Consider the following 11244-nt stretch of genomic DNA (forward strand, 5'->3'; position numbering starts at 1 on the left):
GCCAAGATCCTGAGAGGAGAATGGAGGAGAAGGGATTGCGGCGTGACCATCCCCCCTGGGGGGTGATTTCTCACCTTCTGTCTCTCTGTCTCTCTCTGTCTGTCTGGCGAGCGCATGCGCCCTATAGCGAAAATCTCTCAAAAAACAAAGCAAAACAAAACAAAAAACCCTAAACTGCACACAGAATTGTCAACACAGTTAAACTTTCTACTTTGATAAATCTGATTCAGTTTGCTTGCCTTTCACCCTCTGATCCGTAGTTCCTTTTTCTAAAAAAAAAAAAAAAAAAAAAGAAAGAAAGAAAAGAAAAACTTGTATCTGAAATTTCTCTGTATGATGAATAGCATTCCATGAGCTTATACCCTGCAAAAGAGGCAAGGCATATTAAACATATGAATCAAGTATTCCTTTCTGTCAAAAAATTGAAAAACACACCTTTATATTTATTTACATTTGCAAGTAATATGTCGCAATCTGTGCGTGCTCCGATTCATATTTTATTGAAATATGTTGTGCTGACTCTCAGTTAGAGATGCATACTTCAAACATTCACTGGAGTCTATGGGCCTTGCCAGACCCTCAGGAATTAATGTTCAGAGAAAACAGGGACAATTGCCTGGTGGTAGAATATGATGTGACAAAATTGTGTGGGTTGTATACAAATTTCAGGACAGATGGTGACATAAAGCAGAATTTGGTTTCACATCCGACTGCAAGTTTTAAAAACTGCCTCCTCCCCAAGTGAAGTCAAGAATTGATGCTTACCTGGAATGTCTAAGAGCACAGGGCTTAAGGATAAAAGTGACTGCTTTATAGAAATGACAGAAATGGGATCTTTTTTAACCTATAAAATTTATATTCCGTAAATTGTCATTTGATGTTCTCCAATGGCAAGTTCCTAATTACTTATCCTTGATGCTTTTCCACTCATTAGCAATATCAAATCTCTGACAAGCTGACTTCTGACTTCTAGTGATCTCTTCCCCTTCGTCTGTCTTTACATGTAGTTTCTTCTGCAGAGGTCTCCTACTCTTTCCAAGGGTTTGTCTCCTGCTTTCTTTGGAAATCAGTTCAGGGTTAGTCTTCTCCAGGAGTTCCTCTGTCTCTTTTGGGAAGGCCAAATCCTCAGTGCTCTTATTCACCAAACTCCCCTCCCTTTCTGCTTTTCTCTCTTCACTAGAGTCTACTATGAATATGTATAGGGTTCAATCTGACTATCAGATGCTCAGAACAAAATCTGTCTTGTATTTATCTCCAAATCTCCTTGCCTTGCAGATACAGAAAGCTCATTAGTATCTATAGAATGAAACATCTTTTACCTATATTAGAAAATTAGATTAGAAATCATGATTTCTAATTTAATAAAAAGAATGGTAAGCAATATTATACAGACCCAAAAGTTTGCTGGTAAGGGTGTAGCTGAGAGGAGAAGAGAAAAGAAAGGAGATGGTCATGAAATGTGGTATCAGAAAACACTATCCTATGTTCCTGAAAAACACAGGGGAAAAAAAATCCTTGAAAATAGGACCCGTAGGCTCCAGATAGGCTCCTCAATGGAGCATGTCACGATTATTCCTATATTTATGCCACGACACACATTCCTTGCCTCGTTCTAAAATATCATCAATCTTTCCCATTGCTCATCCAATTTCAAGGCCCAACTTAAGTTATGTCTCTTTTTGGAATCCTTCCCCTATTTCTCTGATACTAAGATATCTAATCATTTTTTGTTTGTTTTCAATGCTTTTCACATTATATTTTGCACATCATTTCACATGGAATTGATATCCAGTTACTTTAGAGTATAAATATGTTCTCAGGCACAATATCATAAACTTCTTAAGAGAAGAGATAGCTATTTTTATATTCTTTTTGTATTCTCTATGACGCCAAGCAAATTTCAGGGTCTATGCAGTTATTTTACTAAAATAAACAAAAAAAAAAACCTACATAAAATTAAAAGATATGAGCAACTTTCTCTAGAGAAGACTCTGAAGATGACACCTCCCTGACCTAAAAATTCAGCTGATTTAGATTTGAGCATAGATTACTGGCTAATAGGTAGTGAAGATTTTATTGCCAAAAAGTAAGCAGTATACTTATTTGAAGACTACTCATTACTTCCTTATGTTGCCCTACTAGATCTTGAAAATCCAATCTTTAAATAATGCCCCGATGTTTTAGGGACTTCAAGCGCTCACTGTACTTTATTCTCTTATGATATTCCAAGCACAAGGAAAGGCATGCTCACCTTCTTTTCAGTTAGAGTCCAGTGACAAGTTCCAACCAATGGGCCCTGAGTGGAAGTGATGGATGCTACTTCTGATCCCATATGATTAAGAGTGGCTATGTGGGTGGTTAAGACTCTGGACTCTTCCATGGCCAACCGCAATTTGAGACCTGAATCTGAGGCTTGCTTTCTCTCTCTCTTTCTTTTTCTCTCTCTCTCTCTCTCTGGTGAGCACAAGTAGCCTGTAGCTAATTAAAATAATAATAAATAAAAATTAAATAATTCTTAAAGCCAATCCCTACCACAGTGACCGTAGATTTCCTGTATTGAGACAGCAACATCACCAGATCCTAGAACCTCAACTAGCTTGAATCCCTAAGTGATGAAAGTGAGTAGATTTCCTGATGATTCATATCGGACATACTGTCTTAAGTTATGAGATTTGGGCATGCATTTGTTACTGGAGAATAATCTAGCTCATTTGACAAATAGTAATAACAAAAATCACCTTTAGCATTTCAACAAACATGAAAAACTATAAACTCATATAAAGTTCTATTCTCTCCTTCATTACTCCAGTCTCCAGAAGTTTTGAAAGGCATTGAAAGAAATTCATAAACAATAGCTTCATAAGGAAATCATCGCAGCTCTGATAGCTTGGCTGTAACTTTGCTGTTTGAACAGTTCCTGGCCTCAGCTAACCTGGTATGCTTATTTAATTGTCTGCTTTCCATACCCCACCTCCCTTAATCTATGCCCCACATTCTAGAACAGGAGAAAAAAAATTCTATAGGGTTGTCAGAAAAGTCATGATGTATTTTTCTATGCAAATATGCATTATGACTCTTCTGATGACCCAATAATATAAGTAAACAAACTAGATATCCTTAATAATGTATTTCAAGTACTAACATCTAAATTCCCTGTGTGAATCATACCCTCCATCAGGTCTAACTCAAATCTCAAATATTTGATACATACTTCCTTAATTGAATCCTAGTTCATAGTGTTTCTTATCTGCTGTGAAATATTTTGGCATTCATCAAATATTCCTTCATGCTTCTTGCCATTACATAACATGCTTCTTCTCAACTCAGTTGTCAGGTCATTGAGAATAATGAATATCCATGTATGCACATATTATTTTTCATAGAATACCAAATGACATTGTTTTAGAACACTCACTTTGTGCTAGGCAATGCAATAGATCTATAAATGTAGCACTCTTATTATTCTCACACAATTCAATAGGGTAAATATAATGTGGTAGTTTTCTAGAAAAGACAACTGGGTCTTTAAACAACTTGTTCAATGACATATAGATAGTAAACGGCTGAAACACATGGCAGTAATAGCTTTGTGTTCCACAAAATGCATTTCTTCTTTTAGGAAAACAGCTTGACCACATTTTCCAGCCTTCTTTGAAGACAGAAGTGTTAATTTTACTGACTTCTAGAAAATGTAACGGGGGTCACTTCCAGCCCTGGCTCATCAAAACCACCCACATCATTCTGCTTTCTCTTTTCCCCTCTCATTTCTCTTGACAGTGACACATGGGGTGACCTTGAAAGTTCTGCATTGAGGTGGCAGAGATCCCAAAGGCTAGAGGGCTGGAGATTAATGTATCAACTGACTGAATGGTAAAGAAACTCATCTCATCCACAGTCAATTGAAGTTTACAATATAAAAATTACATTGCTATTGTATTATCACTAAAAGTATTAGTTTTATGAGATACAATATTTAGTCTATATTCAGTACTGAACGATAAGATTACAATTTTCATCTGTATGACATTAGATGCCTTCCTACCAAATACATGTAGATATTTTCAATGTGGTATTATTAAAAATGCATTGATTGGGGCCAACAGATGGGGTAGTGGTTAGGATGTTGGACTCTCACATGGCCAACCACAGTTCAAGTCTGGTGGCTGAAAATCAAGATGGATGTGCATGCCCCAAATCCTGAGAAGAGAATGAAAGAAACGAATTGTGGTATGATCATGCCCACACCCCCCCACCACCACCCCCAGGGAGTAATTTCTGAGTTTGCCTCTCTGTTTCTCTGTCTTTCTCTGGCTAGTGCCGATATAGTGCTACAAAAAGCTGGTTCAAGTCCTGGACAGCAAAGCTTGCTTTCCTACTTTCCCTTTCTCTCACTCTGGTCAAATTAAACCAATAGTAATGATGATAGTAAATGAAATAAAATAATTATTTACAAAAAAAGAAAAAGGTATCAATTTACTTATGCAAAATTTTTTTAACTTCTTAGAAACACCTTATCTATAAAGTTAAATATTAGACACCAACTTTCCAAAGTCTAAAATGTAGTCTCCATTCCCTCTCTTCCTAAAAAATTTCACATAGCAAAAACATACCATAATATATTTAGATATCAACTAATAATTTTCTTTTAGTTTTACTTATTTTTTTTCCATTTGCTATAGGACATGTGTGCTCACCAGAGAGAGAAAGCACATCTCCTGGGGAGATGATCATACCGCAATCACCTCTCTTCCATTCTCCTTCAGTAATTTTTGGCACCCAAGCACATGGGACCAGCATGCTTTTCAAGTTATCAAGTCTGGGATACAAATCAGTCAGCTATGTGGGATCCAGCCACTTGAACCACCACACCACCTGGCTGGTTCTAGTTTTACCCTTTAATATCACTTCTACTATTTTTTTCCCTTTAGTTTGTTATAGGATGTACACATGAGAGAGCTAGGGAGAGAGTAAGAAAGTGAGAAATCACCCTCCAGGGGAGATAGCAATCCTGTAATTCCTTTTCCTCCATTCTCTTCTCGGGACTTTGGGCATGCATGCACCCAGTGTGATTTTCAAGCTGCCAGGTCTGGGACTAGAACTGCCCAGCAGGCCATGTGGAACCCAGCTGCCTTAACCTCCATGCCATCTGCTGGCCTGTACTAATGTTCTTTTTTATTGTCAGAGAACATTTGTGCTTGCCAGATGGAGATCAAGAAAGGGAGGAGAGAGAAAGAGATAGAGAGTACTTCCCAATGGAGAATGGAGCATTGTCACATCATAATACTTTTTCCCTCCATACTTCTTTTCTGTCAGGAAACTGGGCATGTATATACATATGTCTGCCATGTTTTCTAAGCTGTTGGGGTTGGGATTCAAACCACAGTTGGCCATGTGGGAACTGCATCCCTTAACTGCTGAGTTGTGGGACCAACCCTATTACCAATTCTTATAAAAGTAATTCCATTTTTATTCAATTCTTTAAGGTCAGATAATCAAAGATTCACTTGGAAATGATAGGCAGATCTCAAATGATGATGTGAGAGAAGAAGGTATTCATGTATGATGTCCAATTTGAGTACATCTGAACTCCATGGCAAACAAGTGAATCATATAAAAGACATAAGTACATTTTAAAAAAACATGCCATTAATGCATTGGGGATTTTTCAAAAGACGTCACATATCACTAAGTATAGGCATTTATATTCCTATTATGGGAATCACTTAATTTCACAAGCATCTAGTTCTCTTCAGACAATGATGGAATCCTGCCCTTTCCAAGGTAGGAGTATCTTGACTTGGTTTGGCCATGTGTCAAATCTGGGCTCATGCATAAATTGTCTCTCCAGGGTATTTTTCACCCACTATGATGTTTATGGCAGCCATGTTGAAAAGGGTTTCAGAACATTGAGGAAATCTTGAATGCTTCGGAGAGTTTAGCTGCCCTAAAGAAGAGGTACCACAGAGAGAAGTATAAGCCCAAAGAAGATATTACATGAGAAAGGATTGAAGCTTGGCTCTATTAAGGCATTGATGCAAATGTCAAAACAAAACAAGAGGTGAAGTGCCAGAAGTAGCTTGTTTTCTAGAGAACGAATTGATGTTACTTTCTTTCCATTCCCATACATTTACAAGGGGACTTCAGAAAGTTTGTGGCAAAACAGAATTAAGGTCCTACTTTATTTTAGTACCAAAATTAAAGAAAAAAATCTGAAATCCATGAAGAGTTTTTTATAGTACTCATTTTCCATGAAATTTGGAAGGTATATCTTTTTATGGACTTTTCTAGGAGTGAATTTTCAGAGTGTCAAAGAATGTTAAATGAAAATTAAATTGCTTTTGTTACTTAGAGGTTTTTCAGATTATTTCTGAAAAGTGAAGTGATACATACAAAATTTACAGAAAACATCCATGGTAATCAATATTAATACATTTCCTAAAATGATTTAATTAGGTGAAAGCTTGCATTCTTTGCAGTACATTTTTCTAAATATCTGATCTGAATAACAGACACTGGAATATTTTTTCCATTTTTTTAACTGATGGTACCATTATATACTTACCCCACCATAATCCGTGTCAGGTTACATAAGATTATTGACAGCGTTTCAAAAGGAACCTCATAATAGACTGTGTGCTGAATTAAAATGTAACTGTTTCTGCTATTTTTAAAGATTTATTTACTTCTTCAGAGAGAGAGAGAAAAAGAGAGAGACTCATAACAAGGTCTTCACACCGCTATTCACCTATTGCCTGAGCCAGCCCAGATCCCCATCATGTGTATGCGTATGGCCAGTCTGTAGGGAGGCCTCAGGTGCACGCCTGTGATCTATTCCATGCGGGTCCAGTTATATTACTGCTATGCCACTGGTCCCAATTTCTACTATTCTTAATCAGTAATGTCTTTATTCAGGTAATGTTCACACTCTAACACGTCAAATTAAGTCAGCCATTAAGTGTAGCCCAGTAAAAGAGTTTTAATAGGATAGCAGTTCTATCTAATGGCATTTACACAAGGTGTGGTCCATTCTCTCTTTAGTATGTAAGCTAGAACACCAATATATGGTTGAGCGCAATTATCCACACATAATCATAAATTTGCTACAGTGTGTTCCATAATCCTTCTTGAGCAAGACCACTGATTAGACTATATTTTCTGGAGTTCTCCGTTTCTTCTAAAGTGCCACATCTTTTTATACTACTTGCAGCTGCAATAACATGAGAACAAATGGTAAGTTAATCTTAGTGACTGTAGAAGCAGTTGTGAAAGCCTAACAAATCGAAAGCAATAGCTTATTAGTTGTAATTGCTGTCTCTTTCCTGGTTTAGTTGTACCTCTTTAAAAGAAATGTCATATACCAGTAGAAGAATAACTTTCGCTGCATCTTGCAAGCCTGTCAGCTTATTTTGCTTCCGGAGTTTGAGAAATATTATCTATTAAGAATGGGGCTTTTTTCTCCAACCCAGTACTTAATTGTTTATATGTTTTCATATGCAATTTCATGTTTATTTCATCACACAAACATAATAAAATAAGTTATTGTTCTTCCTATATTTTACCAGAAAGAAAATGAGTCTCAGAGATGTCACATGACCAGTCAGTGACCACAATATAAACTATGGAAGATTAATGACTCAAATTCCTTTTCTTTTAAGTTTAAGCACCTTATTTCCTTACACCAAACTCTATTGACCCAAGCCAGATTAAAAGGGTGCACTGAATACATGCCATGAAATAATTTTAAGAGTCCACTTTGGGCTAATGTCTTTGAGGTACACAAACTAGAAAACTAGCCTTTGCTTCTGAGAAGCATATAAACTCATTGAAGAGACAATTTATACCAGAATAGTGTAGAGAAGATTACAGGTATAATAAGACTATATAATATGTAATAGAGCAAAAGAATGACAGTGATGATAAGATGCACATCCCTGTTGAATGGCTACCCCACTGCATTCCTTTATGCCCTTCTTCTCCTCCCACTACAAAGACAGAAGAGCCAGCGCTGCATTTCTAAGCTCCCTTTGTGGACAGTAGTGGTCCTCTCTTGTGTGATTCCTGCCTACGAGATGAAAGTGGATGTCTGGGGAGTGGACTTTGGTAAAGTGTTTTTCTTTCTGATAAAAAAGGACAGACATAGACATTGCAACTATCTTCCAATCTCTGTTCTTTCTACTTTGAACTCAGAAATGAAGGGAAATGCCACTTTTCAAACATGAGGGGAAGGCCATGGCTCAAAAGCATCTACATTCCTCCAGACTTCTTACTGGTGGAGAGAAAAAAAAATAGCCATCTATTGTTTAAGCCATTGCTGTTTCTTTCTGATTAATGAAATAACAATGGACACACATAAAAGCTATCAGATGTTCAGCAAATCGCTATTCCTTGAGAAGCTTCTTAACTACTCATTCATCAGAGATGGGACTGACTGGGCTGGTTGATGGAGTTGATAGGAAGAAAAATTTTGGTCAGGTCTATAAAATGAAACCAGAATATAGATAGCCTCAAAGAAAGTCTCAAATTAAGATGAGGCTTTCATTTCTTTTGTTTTAGATTTTCACCATAGAGTAAATATGTCATCAGAAACAGAGGGAGAAAGTGAGAAATATCACTCTCCCATGGGATCTGGACATGGATATGGTCATGCCACAATCCCATTTGCTCTATTCTCATATTGGGATTTTGGACATGCACATGTGTACGCTAGGTATGATTTTTAAGCTGCTGGGTCCAGGACATGAACTGTAATCCATCATGTGGGAGTCCAGCGCCTTAACCACCATGCCACTTGCTATCCTGAAGCTTTTAGTTCTTAAACAGTAGATTTACATGAAGAAAACACATTTTATCAAAATTAACCTAGCAGTGGAGGGTCAAAAGAATTGTTGATTGAGGACTTTTTTACTAATCACTTTAGATGCCATCATTTTTTTTTTAACTTTTTATACTCTCCCAAATACTACTGCAAGTCCAAAATTATGCAAATAAACATAGACCCTGATATAAAGGATAGTCAAATTTAAAAATTCAGAAAACAAAGCTATAAATTTCTTAGCAAACATACATAAAATGAAAGCTAAAAATGAATCAAATAATATATGTATACATTAATTACATAAAGAAAACTTAGGTTCTTATTATGTAAAAACTCTAGGGCAAGCTTAGTTTCTATCTTTTTAGGTTTTATCTTTATTGAGTAAAAAATGTATCTCATAAGGGCTGTTTGTGACATCACATGCTTCTGTTTTCCTTTTCCACTTATTTAACTGTAGATTCGTTTCAGTTTCTGTGAAATATGCCTTGCTTTGTCAATTATCTTTGTCTTAGGAGAATAAACAAAGTATATACTATGTGTATGTGTGGGTTCATTAACTTTACTGTCTTTTGAAGTTTCCTCAAAGGTGCTTATAGTTTTTAAAAAATGAAAAACAACTTTTACGTTAACTTTTATATTGCTTCTTTCCCATGGCTTTTAAGAAATCTATTTTCCTAGCTACCTGGTTTTCCCATCTCAATGCTTTTCTTATTCTTTTTTGTTTGTTCCTTTTACTGTCTTCAAAATGCTATGTCTTCAGATTTTGAGAGCCAGAAGGGATTTAGAGATTACATGCTCCTACCCTCGATCTAATGGATGGGAAAGCAGAGGCCCAAAGCTAGATAAATGAGTGGCCCGGTGTCCCGGCTGTCATCAGGCAGAGTTAAACTAGACCCACTACATCACACTCATTCTTCCCACCTAGACAGTTGCCTCAAATTTTAGTGTGCATTGGTTTACCTACAATAATCTTATTTTAAATATCAAAGTTTTCATCTCTGTCCCTAGAGATTCTGATTTAGCAGGTCAGGAATTGGTCCCTCAAAATTATACTTAAAAAGTGCTTCTTGGGTGATTTTGGAGCAGTGATTTCAGGTGTTGAAGAGCAGTATGTTCAGGTTATCTAAAAAAAATTTAAACACTTTTTTCTTGTCAACATGAATGTATAACTGTTTGTTTCTACAGATTACAGAAAGAAAAACAAAACAAAACAAAAACCCTGTAATTCATACACAGTCTGTATTATGCCAGGTGACAGTTTTTCCAAATTTAGAAGATATCCTAAGCTAACTTTTACAAGAAACCATAACTCTTAATAATGCAAAGAAATCCTGAACAAACAGATGTAAGGCATGTGGATGGCAGTGAAGCCCTTGCCAGTGGTGACATTGACTAAATCATGATAAGCAGTGGACAAGAAGTACATAGTGTGTGTTAAGTTTTACTTGGTAAAATCTTTTTTAATTATAAAAAGTGTTTTTTAAATAATAATTTATTTAATTTTATTAATTTTTATTATTAAATTTGCTATAAGGCACATGCACTCACCAGAGAGACAGAGAGAGAACAAGCAGCCAGGTGTGAGACTAGGACTGCAGTGACCATGTAGAAGCCCAGTGCCTTATCTACCATGCCACCTGTTAGTCCCCAAAATGTTGCTTCTTTGTATTTGCATTGTATTCCCTTGGATTATTAATACAACAAGAAGGAAACTTATTCTTGGATATATAAAGTTTTAAGAGAGGCATATTCTTAAAGAAAGAGTTTAGCTTGCATCATGTACACAATTTATTAAATTTATGAGTTGTTCTTGGCAGGCAAAATCTGTATATTGAACAAGTTGTCACTGATTTCTTCTTGACATAATGTTGAAGGGGAAAGTGAGGACTTAAAACAATTATTTTGGAAACTGAATTATATTTCCATCTGAAAATATTTTGTTATTATGGGAAAACACACACAGATATTTGAGAAAACTGACAATACTAAAGGATAAGGTAGAAGACTGTAAATGGTTAACTTTATAAGGTATGTAAAAACATACATTTACAAAAATGCCCATCCCTAGATATATCAAAGTGTTATTTTTATTTTAAATAAAATGCAACCATAAGTATTCTAGTAAACAAAGTGACTTTAGAAAATAAATATATACTCAAATGAAAACATTTCTGTTCATCATAAATTATGCTTCCCCTTAGGATCAAATATATGAGAATATATTTTTGATTTGAAGAATAACATATATGTTGGATAGATTCACATGTACACAGTTACTGCATCTAAGATGTGAGACTCATCTTTTCTTTCTTTGAAAAATTGCAGTGATGAGTATTGATTTGAAGTAAGAGAAATTCACACAAGAGTAAATGTTTAGTGCATGGGAGAAGTGTTAACCCCATCAATTTATTGTTAAGTCAGAAAGAGTG

This window comes from Tupaia chinensis, unplaced genomic scaffold (assembly GCF_000334495.1).
Source record: "Tupaia chinensis unplaced genomic scaffold, TupChi_1.0 Scaffold000594_1, whole genome shotgun sequence".
Classification (NCBI taxonomy): Eukaryota; Metazoa; Chordata; class Mammalia; order Scandentia; family Tupaiidae; genus Tupaia; species Tupaia belangeri.